This window comes from Lutjanus erythropterus, chromosome 19 (assembly GCF_056507025.1).
Source record: "Lutjanus erythropterus isolate fLutEry1 chromosome 19, fLutEry1.hap2, whole genome shotgun sequence".
Lineage (NCBI taxonomy): Eukaryota > Metazoa > Chordata > Actinopteri > Lutjaniformes > Lutjanidae > Lutjanus > Lutjanus erythropterus.
The window spans coordinates 24,923,484-24,939,152 of record NC_139335.1 but is presented as its reverse complement, the minus strand read 5'-3'; the positions used below and the strand labels follow the sequence as shown (position 1 = coordinate 24,939,152).

General features: G+C 39.8%; 1 protein-coding gene across 1 annotated transcript in view; it reads left to right on the top strand.

Annotated features, from left to right (window-relative positions):
* The window catches only part of grin2aa (glutamate receptor, ionotropic, N-methyl D-aspartate 2A, a), a 207,380-nt gene that overhangs the window by 14,610 nt on the left and 177,101 nt on the right, over positions 1-15,669 (top strand). The gene's annotated exons all lie outside the window — the stretch shown is intronic.

Sequence of the window (15,669 nt, the reverse complement as noted above, 5' to 3'; positions counted from 1 at the left end):
AGATGGGTGATTGCTGGAAGAATGTTTGACCACATGGATGTTGTTGATGATTGGATGTCGTTGTGCAAACACAGTTGGGATATGTAGTAGACTGAATGGGTGATGAGATGTATTAAAAATTAATGGATGATTGAATGATTGTTTTGAGTATGGGGGTTTGCAAAAAGCGTGAACTTTGCAACTTTGTCGAGTGGAAAAAACAAAGCGCACACTCACCTGTCAGCTTTGACATACTGGGCTGTTGGGGTTGTCGAAAGCCTGTTAAATGGTAATAATGTCTTATCATTCTAATATGCTCAAATATCAGTGTAGCTGGTGTCTAGAGAAAGAAATGCACAGATGAACCAGGCTGGCATTGGTGGAAAGACATAATGTGGAGGAAGCAAAGAGGGTGGGAGGATGAGGTAAGTATCTGCAGAGAAAGTGTTGGAGGAACGGGTGGAAGAAGAGAGTATTTTAATATCAAGTGGAGAACAGAAGGGAGGGAAGAAGAATAGATGACTAAATGAGGAAAGATTGAGGAAATATAGAAGGAGTGGGCGTTTTAGTAGTTTGGCTAACAGCGACTGCGTGGTACAGTGAGCTGTAATCTTGGAAGCCTCCATTCATGGTGCAGGATTCCCTCAGACAAGGTGCAAGTGTCCTGATTGGCTCTCCCGTTTGAAAAGGCAAAGTCCCTTGCCTGCCAATCACTTTGAACTGTGAATAGGAATAGATGAGCAGCACATGATATACTGTGGATTCCTGAGGCAGTGCTTAGCTCCTGGGATTCATCAGATTCACAATGGGGATATTCTTATCTGTGTTATTTGCCCAGAAGATCAAAGAAGGCTTACCAGACAGTGTGTTAGCCAGACTATCCTTAAAGATGCTACTTATAGCCTTTTGAAAATTATTCACAGATACAGTACTTTGGTGTAATTATTGTAAACAAACGGTATTATCTAATGGTATTTCTAGAGCTAGTCCTTTTTGAAAATTTGTACTATGCTTTTTGGTAAGTTCTAGCTTCTTTGCCACAACCTAGTGCCGATCGAATGGGTTTAACTTTTCTTTCACTTTCCCAAAGAGGATGAATCCTTCTTCTATAAATCTTTTTCAAGATCTGCCAGTGCATGAAAAATCACAAATCTTTAGCTTCTGTGGAATTGAAACAATAGCACCCGTCTTGCTATTTCACACCATTAAGTGAGCTCTCACTTAAGCGGTCCAGCAGACTTCCCACCAAATCCGACCCTGTGGCCCACAATAAAACATGCAGTAAAGGGGTTGCTGAGGTTGGAGAACCTCTCAGCGATGAAGTGGTTTGTTTACAGTAAATACACACATGTCTTTAAGTTACTGTGGTAATGATTTATTGATCCTGTAATGCTACACGTGGCATCTTTAAGAGGAGTGAGGGAGAGGAGGGAAGCGCAGGAGAGGGCAGAAAAGGAGGGAGGAGGTGAGTGTTGAGTTAGAGGAGGAGGAGGAGGAGGAGGGGAAGCAGAGAAATAAAGGGGTGAGGGATAATCCCTGAGCTTGACCAGAGGCGAGGCTGAGTGGAGGGGAATTACAGAATGTCCTGATTGGCACCTGCCACACACCACCTATTTCAGCAGCACACACACACACAGACACACACACACCTCATGTCCCCTGTCAGGGAGTGTCAATGAAATAGTGGCGATTCACCTCCTTGACAGCGGGAGTGTTTCCTCTGTAGGAGCAGATGAGGAGAAAATAATCCACTTTAAAGTGCTCGACCCACCACTTTGTCTTCTCTTTGTTTTCTTTCTCTCTTCAGTCCCAACTTATCTGTCTATCTGTGTTGACTTCAAATCCACGCACGCTAGAATGTGAAACTGTCGAGCTTTCACCACAATAGAGCTCATACAGACTCTTTCAGGGACGGATTTGTCGTTTTGGGGCCTAAGGCAAACACAGAGATGGGGCCCTTCACATCTCTGGTTCTCCCTCTTTTTCAATTACTGAATTAATAATAAGTCAGAAAAATTAAGTTTTATTTATGGTGGAGTGCAGAGGGTGAATTGAGGAGTCTCACAGGAAAGAAGCTGTTCTGAACTCAGTGGACACTTCTGTATCTCTTGCCAGACTGCAGCTGGGTGAACAGGCTTTAGCTGGGGTGGGTATTGTTTTTTAGTATCCTCCTGCTTCTTCCTTTTTAAGGCACTGCTGGGATAGCTTTGTTTCATTTTTCACCAGTCTGTACACCACGATGAGCCATTTGTTGGCTACTGTCTCCCTGAATCATTTCCACAGGTGCACAGTAAGATCATGGAATAGTCCAAGTTCAATTACAAGTCATGAATTAAGCATTTTGATGCCAATTTTAGTTATTAAGCAAAAACCAAAAAGTATGTTCAGTATATTAAGTAAAATGGATCCACAATCATAATGCAGCATTAATGTCAGCACATTAATGGAAATTCCCATTATGTGTTAGCACTGAGCTAACCGACTAAGCACTATCGACTAAGAAAAAAAATTGATTGGTTAAGGCCAAAAAAAGTGTAAATGTGGAGGTCAAAACAATCCAAATGCTGAAAAATTAAACCAGACATCAGCAGCTAAATCTAGAAATATGAGAAGTATCAATGATTTTGAATATTATTTCATTTTTCATTACCAACTATTTTCTCATTCACTGAAACATTTATACTATAACAGGTAAGAAAACAGTAAAAAAAAAAAAAAATTCCAAAGCCCGAGGTGACATCTTCAAACTACTCTTTTTTTTTTTTTTTTTTTACAACCAGTGGTCAATGCTCCAAATGTGTTCAGTGATTTCACTGATTGATGGTTTTGATTAATTAAAAACATTTTAAGCAATCAAATAACAATTTGTCAACTAATCTTTCACTCCTTGTTCCAACCATATAGTTATATTTTTTTTTGTTTAGTGAAAATTGCATTTTTATAAATACACCTGAGATGAATGCATCAGTCTGCCTGAATATGTCAGTCCCACAGCAACTTTACAGGTTTTCTATGGATATTAATACATGTAAGGCTGCACAATTTATTACATGATTAAAGGTCCTTGCATCACTTATGTATTCAGAGTCAGCAGGATAATGGCTGTGATCATGTTAAGTGTCTGATATCCACCTCCTTCACCGCACACACACACACACACACACACACACACACACACACACACACACACACACACACACACACACACACACACACACACACACACACACACACAAATACAGTTAAATCTGTTTAGTGAGTGCTGCAGTGTGTTTCCATCCCAAACAGGGATTAGGATTCTTCTAGTGTGTCCTCTGCTGTATCCTTTCCTTGTAGGGTTTACATAGTCACTTACCCCTCTTTTAAAGTTTATATAACTCTTCACCCTCTGTAGGTTAAGGTTTATACGGTTACCCGCTGAAATGTAAGTAGCGGAGTCTTTCTGCCGCCTTGTTCCATGCAGATTTTCACTAATCCTCATGTGAAATATGAGGAGAAGCTCGCCTCCAATGATTACGCCTTGTAAGACCCTCGGTGTGTTTGTCTATTCACGATTACGCCTTCATACTTGTGTGTGCATAGACGTGTGTGAAATTTCCTTGCGTATATATGCTTTAATGCCTCAGCGTGCACTAAATATACTTTTACTCTGCGTGTGTTTCCTTTGCCCGTCACTTGGAGGCTAAATCTCTTGGTGCTGATGACTTCCAGTCAAAGCAGTTTCCACATGAACCCCTGGAGAATACTATCTGAGAGCTTCCCCATTAAAAAGAGGACGCTATTTACGCCTCGTCTCTTCCTCGTCTTCCCTTTCTTTTCTGCTTTTATTCTCTCCCCTTGTGTTGTCCCTCTGCCCATCTCTCTATCCTTCTCCTTCGTCTTTCATTCCCGCTTGTTAATTAGATAAGTGTTGCAGTATCTCCCTGTGTTGGTCCCTTCCATACATCTCTCAGCTTTTGTTGAATAATGCATCACTCGCCTGTATTGAAAAGAATACATTATTGATTAAGGAAAGAAATGTCTGCCATTGCTGCATTCTCAGCAATTCAGCTTGAAGGTACCACCCTGGCAGCTCCTTAAAACTGGGTGAGTATAAAAAAATTGATTATTTTGTTTTCATTGCTGACTTTCCTTACCTTCACACATTTATTCTATTATTTTCTTCTGTGATTTTGTCGCATTTGTTCTCTCCTTTGTCTCTTGTATCAACTTTTTCACGAGCCCTTCTTTTAATTCTTTATGGCTTACCGTTCCAGATGATATGCTCCTCTCTACTAAACTAAAGAGTTTTTTGTAATCAGGATAGGGATGCTTTTGAAAAGGTAAAAGAATTTTGTTCACACAGTCATTTTAATGAGATAAATTCGTCAGACTATGGACAGTGGGAGGATCATCTATTTAGTCATATCTTAGTACATTTTTCAAATAGAGTTCTTAGTGAAAAGTGATGAAAAAATGGGTATGAACTTGACCTCACAATATTTAAAACACTTACTTACAAATCTAAATGGAAAACAGAGGAAACTTTTCACTTTTTTCAAAACTGATTTTATGACTTGAAAGTTTTCCAAATTGGACAAGGGTACTGAAAATGGAAAAATAGACTTTAATGGGTCTGAAACATATAAAACACTGTCATCCACGTATAGGGATAATTTGTGTGTAAGTCCCGCTCACTCAATGCCCAGAAAGTCTTTGGACTGTCTAACAGCAATGGCTAGAGGCTCAGTTGAAATGGCGAGGAGAAGAGGGGATAGATTGCAGTCCTGGCGTGTACCTCTGCCAAGACAGAAATACTCAGATTGCTGTCCATTTGTAATTACTGCTGCTAGAGGTTGAGAATGTGGGAGTTTTATCCAGGAGATGAAAGAATCCTCTCACATCAACTTTTGTGCTTTCTCGTGCTTCACCCGGTGTAATTGTGTGGGTGGATGTCTGGCCTGGCTTGTTGATTGGTTTCATGTAATTCTCACACTAAATGGTTATCGACTGGCTCAATGGTCAATAATGGCAACTGGATCATGTTGGTCACGAACACTGTTCACTCTGTCTCTCTTAAGTCTTTGTTAGTGTCTGCTCTAACTCAGAGCTGCTGACATGTCCAGCCTGATTTGTCAGATATCCGCTTCTGCTGCTGCTGTAGCCGTTTCCTTTTTCTCTCTATTTTTTAGGGCCCGTCTCGTGAATTTAATCATGGTCTGTGTGCACCAGATGTGTTAACAGCAGCCCTGGGAGATGTCCTTCCCTGTTGTGCTTCTTTAAGAAAAAAAAAAAACCTCCAAACATTTTGCTTCTGAATAAAACAGAGTGTTCAAAGAGTCAGAAATTATTGTGCTGCTCTTTAATGTTTCTCAGCGGTGTAACACGGCAAGTGAGTGTGTGTTCTGCACCTGAACTGCCACATGGAGACAGACACACACACATGCAACTACGCAAACACACTCATGTTTCTATTGATTGAGAGGACATTCTTTGACTTTCATTCATTTCCTTGAGAATTACACTATCCCTGTCCCATAACCAGTACTTGCCCAAGTCTTAATCCTAAAATGTAATTATTTACATTATGAGAACTTGCATTTTGTCCCCATAAGGTATGCTGGTCCCCAATATGTGAGTGTGTAAACAGATTTATGACCCCAGTACACGAGTAACACACACACACACACACACACACACACACACACACACACACACACACACACACACACACAGAATACTTTTATATCAGAGCTCGTTCCTTGAACAAATGGCACTTCATTTACATGTGTTAATTGATTATTCTATGATTCTAGCAAATTAATGAATACAATGAATATTAATGAACAAATAATGGAATATGCATGTATGATGCTCAGTGGAGCACAAGCATGAGACTCCTAGATTAGTCCTGTGACACCTCCTCCCAAAAAATAACACAAAAAATAAATAAACGAAAAAGAAAAAGAGAAAAAAATGGAGGTTAGGGACATTGTTCACTTCGTCACTGCATCTAATCATTCATCTGTATAATTTGCAAAACTCTCTTTCCATTACAAAGTCAAGCTCTGAACAATAACAGATTTTGACTTTCTCACTTGTCATTTGTTTTACAGCACCTGAATCAGAGAGATATTTCTTTGAAACAGTGTTCTTTAATCAGGAATAAGTCTCTTAAAGGTAGAATCCGGTGGATTTGTCCGAGCTGTTCGTAAAAGCGCCAGAAAGATGGCCGATTGTTCAGTCTCCTTCTCAGGATGTCAAATACAGAGGTTTTGGGTTGGTAAAGTGTCCTGAGCATGGCAAAATAATGAGACAATGAGGAAACACAGGTAGGGGGCAGTTTCTCTGCAGATACGAACACCACCAAATAATTCTAGTGGATCACAAGTGATGATTAAAAGGGGTTATGTTTAAGAGTCTATGCAAAATATTGCATATTGTGCACTTCATGCTCTGTGAATGAAAGGTGTGTACACTCTATGGCAGCCAACTAGTAGTTGTTAGTTAAAGCCACTGGCTGAACAATGTTGGCATGTTTGTGAGATTAATTTAATTATTTAGATATTTATTTTTCGGGTCATGAAGCGAGATGTTTGTTAAATGCTAACAGCAAAAGTAGTAATTATTCCAAATGTGTCAGAACAACCTAAAAGGCAACATTTTAAAAACATACTGTTAATTTAATTCAACACAATATAACCTTTTTGTTCAAAAAACAGGAATAAATGACTTCCAACGTCGCAAAAACAAATACTCGCAGACTTATGAATACAGTGGACATGCAAATGAACTTGCTAAGCTACACTACTTCATGCCTCCTGTACCCACCAGAACCCACCGTGTCCTCATCGTCCCTGGAGTCAGAGTCCTGCATATCACCTCAGCAATGTTACTGTATTCCCAGTTGTCAAACCGGCCTCTGTTGGTCTCTGAGACTGTGTCCCAGTCTAATAGGACTGCTGAGCTAACTAGTTGGCAGCTACAGCACAGTTAGCAGCAGTGCGCTGGAAACTGTAGCACACTTGCCAGCCCTCCTGATTTTCCCAGGAGACTCCCGTTTTTCCTTATTTCCTCCCGGGATCACAATTCTCTTGTGTCTCAAATTTTTACATCTCTTTTTAATTGCATTAGCACATTTTCCTGACACTGTACAGAGTGTATAAGCCCAATTTGACTCTAAAAGTCTGCTTTTTCCACCCAGACAAAAATACAGCTACACCAAACCAGACTGTCCAAGATGAATTTCTGTTTCTTAAGGAATGCTTTAAAGAAAGGGCCATGCATTTTGTAAAATCTGCTGCAATTTCTTTTAGGGTCAGGGGCAAAAAATAAATAAATGAAAGAAAAGTGATAAATATTTCTTTATGCCAGAGATTTATATAAGTTCATGCAAAAGAGAAAAGAGACAACTTATTCTGTATTCTGTCCTGAGAATGAAGTAAAAATATACATTAAAAGTATTCAACATAAAAATGCTGTTGCAGTGTACTTATTATTCTGCTATTTTTATTCTTTAAAAGTCACCAGGCTGCAGGACTGACATATAAATGCAAACTCGGTCAACGAAGAGTCTTCTCGCCAATGGTTTAGTTGACTATCAGGGGCAGCCCCAGTACACCCAGTTGTGTTTCACTAGAGCAACGTCACAGCTGTTTGTGGTCATGCCTACAACAGAATTCACCTGACCACACCTAGTTGATGTTCAGAGGTTCAACAGATTAATAAATTTTAAGTTTCAATAAACATCATAATCTTATGATCTATCTCTATGATGACAGCATGCCCAGTTTCCCAGTTACACCAGTGAAAATGCCTGAAGTCATGGTTGAGATTTCACTCGATAGAAGTGATATGAATCCCTCACTCTTCCTTATTTTTCTAGACTCTGCTGCCTCATAGAGATGCGTGTCTTTTCACTGCAACTTTGCATGGACATTTTGGGTATTATTACTTTATAAGGTAACAGTGACAGTAAATCTGTTTCACACTATGATGGTTTCATTTAGTCTGTGGGGTTCATCCTGTACAGATGATCCAGTACACCCCTAATAATTATGGTGGTTTGCCGGTTTCTTGTTTTGTGTAATTTTGCCAGAGGTTGGGGTCAATCCCAGCCTTCCATGTCCCCATAACATTGATTCCCCAATGTTCCCAGTGGTCAGGCCAGTACCCACCATTGATGAACAAAAAAAAAGTTGTCAGTTGGAAACTGTGGTGGTGATTGCTAGGTTATCACATCGATCAAAAAAGTCAATTTTTAAGAGTCGGTATGTGTGTACAGTAAGTCGACTGACAGGCCATGATGATACCCTGTATCAGCCACAGTTACTCAGTGTTTCCATTTAACTAATTACACAATGACGCACAAACACACTTTCAGTATACACAAGCTGCAAGTGTATTTATGTAATTTATTGACCGTTAATGATGCGACTTGTCAATAGATCCCAGGATAACGAACCGTGTTTTCTGATCATGCATATTGATAACTTGGAGTACTACTTGTATTTGTGTCTACATGTGTGTGTTCAGTGGCAGCTGTCATGGCGGCTGGTGGCTGAAAAAAGTTTTTTATACCAACTAACCACACACACCCGATGTAACTGCCAGCATTAATGTAGATGTTGATGCAAACATTTGTGTGTGTGTGTGTGTGTGTGGTGTTGTGATCAAAGGACATTATTCATCCATCCCTGTTGTTGTCTCCCCTCAGGCGGTATAATTACACACACACACACACACACACACACACACACACACACACACACACACACACACACACACACGCACACACACAAACACACTCTGATGTTTGTTGCTGCCTGCTCGTGTCAAATAGCAAATCAGAGCGGAAGGGAGGGATGGAGCGAGAGACTGAGAGAGTGGATAGAAATAACATTTTATGACATCATTTATGAGTTTGTCCAATTACAGCAAGGAGACATTTGTTTTTGTTTGGCTTAAATCACGCTGTCATTTAACGAGAGCGTCTTCAGCATGTTAAACCACAGCGCCTGCCACACAGTCACACAACTCACAAATATGTGTGTCTCACTACTGTAAATGTGTGCGTGTGTCTATGTGCATGTATTTTATCAATACGTGGCCAACAAAAGCAATCTGCCAACAAAAGCAATCTGTATTTGTGTGTCTATAATTGGCTATATGTGTGTGTGCCCAGACTGCAACAATGACATCATTGGGGTACTGTCAGATATCCTATTACCCCTAAAAGACTGTACTCAGTGAGATTCCCATGGTAACGCTTTACTTGTTAGCTCTCCTTGTTTTGTATTCTTGGTGTGTGTGCATACAGCGTGTCTATATGTTACACTTATGTGTGAATTTGTGTGTGTGTGCAGCTACTGTATGTTTGAGTGTGTAATATTCCAATAGCTAGATGCAACAGTCTTGCAGATGAGGAATGGCCTTTCACTTCTCAAAGGGAATCAATTTGAATGAATATGTGAAACCAGAGGAAATAGAGCTGTTAACTCTTTTTTTTATGACTATATCCCTCTTTTTATGCCTTTTTTATGGGTGGAGGCATTATGTTTTTGGGTTGTCCGTCCTCCCGTCCCATTCTCAGGAATGCGATATCCGAACAATGCTTAGACGGAATTTCTTGAATTGAAGTCTACTTGGACGGGAGGATGAAGTGATTAGATGTAGACAGTCAGAGGTCATAAATCAAGGTCACCGTGACCTCATGTTCATCCGATTCTTGTGAAAATTGTATCTCAAGAACACCTTCATTGAATTTCTTCAAATTTGGCACAATCATCCATCAGGACGCTTTAGTTGCTTGAAAGTCAAAGATCAAGATCACTGTGAGCTCATGTCTGTACCACTGTTGTGAACACCATATTTCAAGAATACTGGACTGGAATTCCCTCAAATTTGGGACAAATGCCCACTCGGACAGAGGGATAAACTGATTAGATTTTGGAGGTCAGAGATCGAGATCCCTGTGAGCTCACATTCATCCCATTCTTGTGAAAAATATATCTCAAGAACGCCTCAGCGGAATTTTCTCAAATTTGGCACAATCACCATTCAAAGATGAACTGATTAGATTTTGTTGGTCATCACTGTGAGCACATGTCTGTACCATTCATGTGAACATGATATCTCAGGAACACCTGGATGGAAATTCAAATTCGAATTCAGTACAAACATCCACATGGACTCAACTGAGGTCAATGATCACTGTGACCTCACAAGACATGTTTTGGTCATAATTTCTATATGCATATGTAATTATGATTATCAGACAAATATCTATCTAATATACAGTATATATCAACAGGATAAAATGATAAAGTGACAGTATAATATTTTGCAAAACACCTGATACTCTATATATATATAAGTGAAGAGAGCGTTTTTCTCACTGAAAATTATTCACTGGAATCATACATGTCAATATAATGATAACTTCCATTTGGCCAAAAACTACACTTCATTTCAATAATATCCTTCAAAACCTTACATTATTTGAGTCCAACATGGAAGAAAACTACAACAACTGCAAGATGATAATTCTAGTTTTTCTTCATCTCTCTCGTCCGTCTGGCGTTCCCTAATGGCATCTGTTCCAGAGTCTGGAAAGTTTGTATTTGTGCTGCACAGTTTGAGCTTTACTTGGCCTGTGAGCCGCCCCTCTCACTCTTTCACTGTCCCTCCTGTCACTGTTCCTTTTCTCTTTCTTTTCTTTTCTTTTATCCTCTTCTCTCTGCGTCCACAGCTCTTTTTCCCTTTTCTCCTCCTCCTTTTCTCTTACAGTGTCTATGATTCCCTCGTTCTGTCTCTCAGGAGAGCCTTAGCGTCAACCTCAGGAAAAGCAGCAGTGTGTACAGAGATTGCAGCAGTGTGCACACTCACAAACCAACGTGCGCGTGCACACACACACACACACACACACACACACACACACACACACACACACACACACACACAGTTGAATATTACCTTAGCATACAGATGCTTGCAAAAGAAGAGTGCATTTTAACAGCTGTCAGCTGTAGCCAGGTAGATGAGTCGGGTCAGGAGCCGTGAAAGCCCTTTTCTGTAATAAAATCAACAGAATGGCTAGGCCTGACACGGTAAAAAAGTTATGACCCATACCATTCAATGCATCTTTTCCTCTCCTAAATTAAATGACAAAGGCCCGGGATGGAGGGACTAACACTGTGTTACGTGATAGCTAAACAGGAATATAAATTGATTTTGATGTTGTACTCGTGTAGGCATTTACTTTAGTCTTTAATCTCCTTACGTACTTCATCTTCTCCATTTTATCCCTCTGCTGCTACTTATTTCTCTTTTTTTCACCGTTGTCTTCTCCCACTGAACAAATCACACTCTTTTTGCAAGAGCCCACTCCTGCTATGAGAGAGAGACAGAGCTCTAATAACGCTCTACCCATGCTCAGCATCAGTGGAGGACTCAGGCTGTCTGAGGGGAAGGGGCGGAAAAAATAAAAAGGGCACCACTGTATGTGGTGGACCAACAGCGTACCAAAAGTTGTGATGGACTTATGGTGAAACAATTGCAATCCCTGGTGTAAATTAAAATTGTTTTACTATGTGGTTTCCATTGCTAGGCAACCCTGGGGGACACTTCACCATTATTTCATTAGCAGAAGGGCATCTATAGGGCTCTTATATCATATTTTATCCACTGGCAAGATAAAAACCTTGTGTGACCCCAAATAATCATTTTGTATGTAAATATGTCATTTAGCAGCTGTAAGGTGCTGGAAAAGTTTGAAAATAAACATTGAAAATGCTTGAAAGGAGCTTGAATTTGATTTTGGAAAAGATGTATGAACCCTGAAAATGTGATTTTAGTTGACGTGTGCAAATCTGATTTTGTGGACCTCAGAACAGACAAAGTCTTGAGGACACCCTGTGATTTCCGGCGCCCCCCTAAGGGGGCCCCGACCCCAGGTTGGGAACCAATGAGTTCCATCATTAGTGGCATAAAGCCACAGGTTAACCCTGTTATTGAGGTGCACAGACGGTGACATCTAGTCATGTCTGTTGGAGACACATGTCTCAGGCACACGCTCACACACGTGTGGTTATGAAGATGGAATGAGACTCCATGGGGATCCTACAGCCCACAGCAACAGAGGAGGGGTCGAAGCCAGTTGAGTCCAGCTTTCCCAAGGCCGGTTTATGCACCAACTCGTGGTCCTCACCACGCATCCCATCTAAGGAAGCCGGGTCGACTCCAGCTCAGTCCAGATCATCTTCCTAGCCTCTATTTATAAACTTCTGACCCAGTGGCATCATCATGACATCACAGGAGAGGCTTATAGCTCACCATAGAATACAACTGTGACATCATCAGACATCTCACAGAACTTTTTTTTTTCTTGTTGGCTGAGATGTAACCCAGGCCTGTTTACTGGCAGATGTTGCTCTCTCAGCTGCTTTGTTGTAAAAAGAAAAAGAAAAGAAAAGAAATCTCACAGAACTAAAATAAATAAATAAATAAATAAATAAATAAATAAATAAATAAAATAAGATCAATTTCATCATGGTTCCCAGCCTTTTTTTCCCCCAAACCCCAGGAAAGACAACATAGAGGCCACAAGGAGCAACAATGAGTGCACTTTTGTGTCATATTGTCATTCTGCCCCCCTGTTCACCAGTAGTCAGCATGGTTGTGAAGACATACAGGAATTGATCGGTCTCCGTCCTCAGCATTTGCATAGAGATTCATCAGTGTAAAGATGTTACATTAACATCTGTACAGACTATTTGTTTGGTGCTGGTGCCATTATTACCATACAAGTGTCTTTGTGTGTACCAGCTAGGACATATTGTCACTCGGTGGTGTCGTTACAAGGATAAGCAAACAACAGCCTGGCTAACATCAGACTAATCCTCTTGTCTGTTTGTCTTGTGTGCATTTCTGTTTTATTATGTTGGAGCGACTAACAAACTAATGCGTGTGCGTGCATTTTTGGGTGGGTGTGTCTATCCATCCCTTTTTTGTGTTGTTGATTAACCCAAGTGTCTCAGCAGTAAATTGAATTTCTGATCTGCTTGACTCGACTCTTGTCAGCCGCTGTAAGCCGACAGAAATACTCTACAATAAATATAACATAAGCTTGGCGACCGAGAGACTGAAGAGGCACGCAGAGAATAACACAGCTATCACAGCTTTGGAGGAGAGAATTTTGTCATCTCAGCTTAAGCCTGACTAATATACAGATAACACATGCATGCAGTTGCTGGCTGTGACAGTCTCTTCATTCCTCATCTTTGTGTCATGAGGCAATTGCATCAATGCAAGTGTAAATGTAAAAAAGCTGAAGCCTTCAAAGACACATTTACTCAATTTTATGAATGTTGAAATTGTCTGATTAAATTGCCTACACTCTGTATTTAAGCTGCAGAACCTCAGTGGATCTTAATTCTCGGTACATACTGCAAACTGCTTCATTATGAGCGACAGCTACTTATTAACTAGAAGCATCTTTTAGGAGGACTTGTCAATCACAGTTACGGTGGAGGGGAGAAAGAAGCAGTGGTGTAAGCGAGAGGTTGATTTTTCAGGCCGTATTATCACCACCTACTGTCACTCATGCTCCTGAGATACACACAGATAAATATCAACTAACTTCGCCCTTAGGGATGTTGATCTGACGCCTCATTTATGTTGACATGAATATGCAACACTAAATGCATCGCTCTATTGATTTCATCCACCCTGACAATAAGCGGGAGAGTCTAGACTGACAGCTTGTTCAGAATGGAGAGTTGAAAGAGTTTTTCTTAAAGGTTATAAAATTACCACCGTCACAGACCTGCATCTGAAGCCAACCTGATGTATGTGGCTCCATATGCAGACCGATCCTCAACAAGTCCAGAAGCCCGGGATAAAGAAAAAAAAAAAAATGACATGCACAAAGGAGCCCGATTCCCATGCTGTGTCAGCCTAATTTTTCAGGCACCTTGCCTTTTTATTGAACGTGAGCATATTCACAGCTGTCACACAAAATAGTTGGTCCCACCTCATTTTGAAGTACTCTAATAAGATGTAACAAAGCACACTTTTAATCAAATTGAATGGAAACTAGAAATTAGAGGATTTTTTTTTATTAGACAGTATTAGACCCTTTATTAGACCATTATTAAGCTTTATTAGAGGGTAAGTAGGGCCACATTACAACAGAATTATACTGTACTAGTATTGTATTGAAGTGTAAAATTGTGACAACTAGGGCTGCAACTGACGATTCTTTGCATTATCAATTAATCAGTTGATTGTTTTCTTAATTTATCAATTAGTTGTTTGGTCCATAAAATGTCAAACAATGGTGAAGCTCATGATCAAAGCCCAAGATGATGCCCTCAGATGTCTTTTTTTCCCACAACCCAAATATATTCATTTAACTGTCATAAAGGCGTTAAGAAGCCAGAAAAAAAAATCACATTTAAGAAGCTGAAATCAGAGAATTTTGACTTAAATAAATAAATAAAGCACTCAAATCAATTAATCAATCCTGCAACAATCTACATCTGTGTGCTCCACATGTTTGCACCTATTTTTTAAGTCTTTCCTGTGACAATTATTTTCATCACTGATTAATCTGTCAATCATTTTCTCCTTTCATCATTTAGTTATTTGGCCTATAAACTGTAATAAAATGTTGAAGTGTTTGAAGTCCAAGATGACGTTCTCAAATGTCTTGTTTTGTCATCAACTGATTTTTTTGTAAAATTAGACTCAAACGATTCTTCGATTTAAAAAACACAATGGCGATGAATTTAAGAATTAGTTAATTGATTAATTGTTGCAGCTGTAGTGACAACTAGCAGGGCCTGACTGGATTTCTGGGGCTGATGCTGAAACCTATATTAGGGAGTAAAAAAAAATAATCTGATATTGATATAGTAAACAGAATATAGGATATATACATAAACACACATTTTTAAGATACTTACAGAGGCCAGACATGTTACAATTTAATAATGAAAGTTATTTCCAAAATAGTATCAGGGCACTGAAACTTTCATCTGTATTTTTAACAATGATAAATAACTATAGATATTTATATATTAAACCTGAATTAAGAAAAAGGAAATATACACAGAACGCTGCCTTTAGAGATTACTGTCTTCTGTTTTCTGTTTTCATATCAGTGCATATCGGACACCATATACGGTGATACCATAGGTCAATATTGGTTGGGCTTTAAACCTAGTATATGCAGTATTTCTTTGTATAGGTCACTGTTGGCTGTCTTAGGCTGATTCACCTGCTATTAAATTGTTGTTGTTATATGAGTTTTTTTGAAGTTACACAATCTCCTTGATACTTTGTGATCTTGAGAGCAGTGTAAACTCAAAACAGCAGCCAGGGGAGGTCAGCTAGACTGTTCGGGGGTTTAAACCTCAACATCAGTAATAAGGAGGGAAACCTGGGAGCCTTTAATGCACATGCTCAGTTATTAGAAATCCAATATGAGGTCAGCGAGGCTTGATTGTGCTGAGTGGTGCAACACACACAGATACAGGCGTCTTCATCTTATGCTGTCTGTGCTCTCACATTTCAGTGAGCATCTCTGTGGTGCAGTATATGGTGTCCTTGTTCTGTGTTTATTGGTGCAGTTCAATCTTTGGGCTCATTTCTGCAGTGATTTTCTTTAAAATCACACTACGACATCTTCCCTTTGAGCAGCATTGGGAT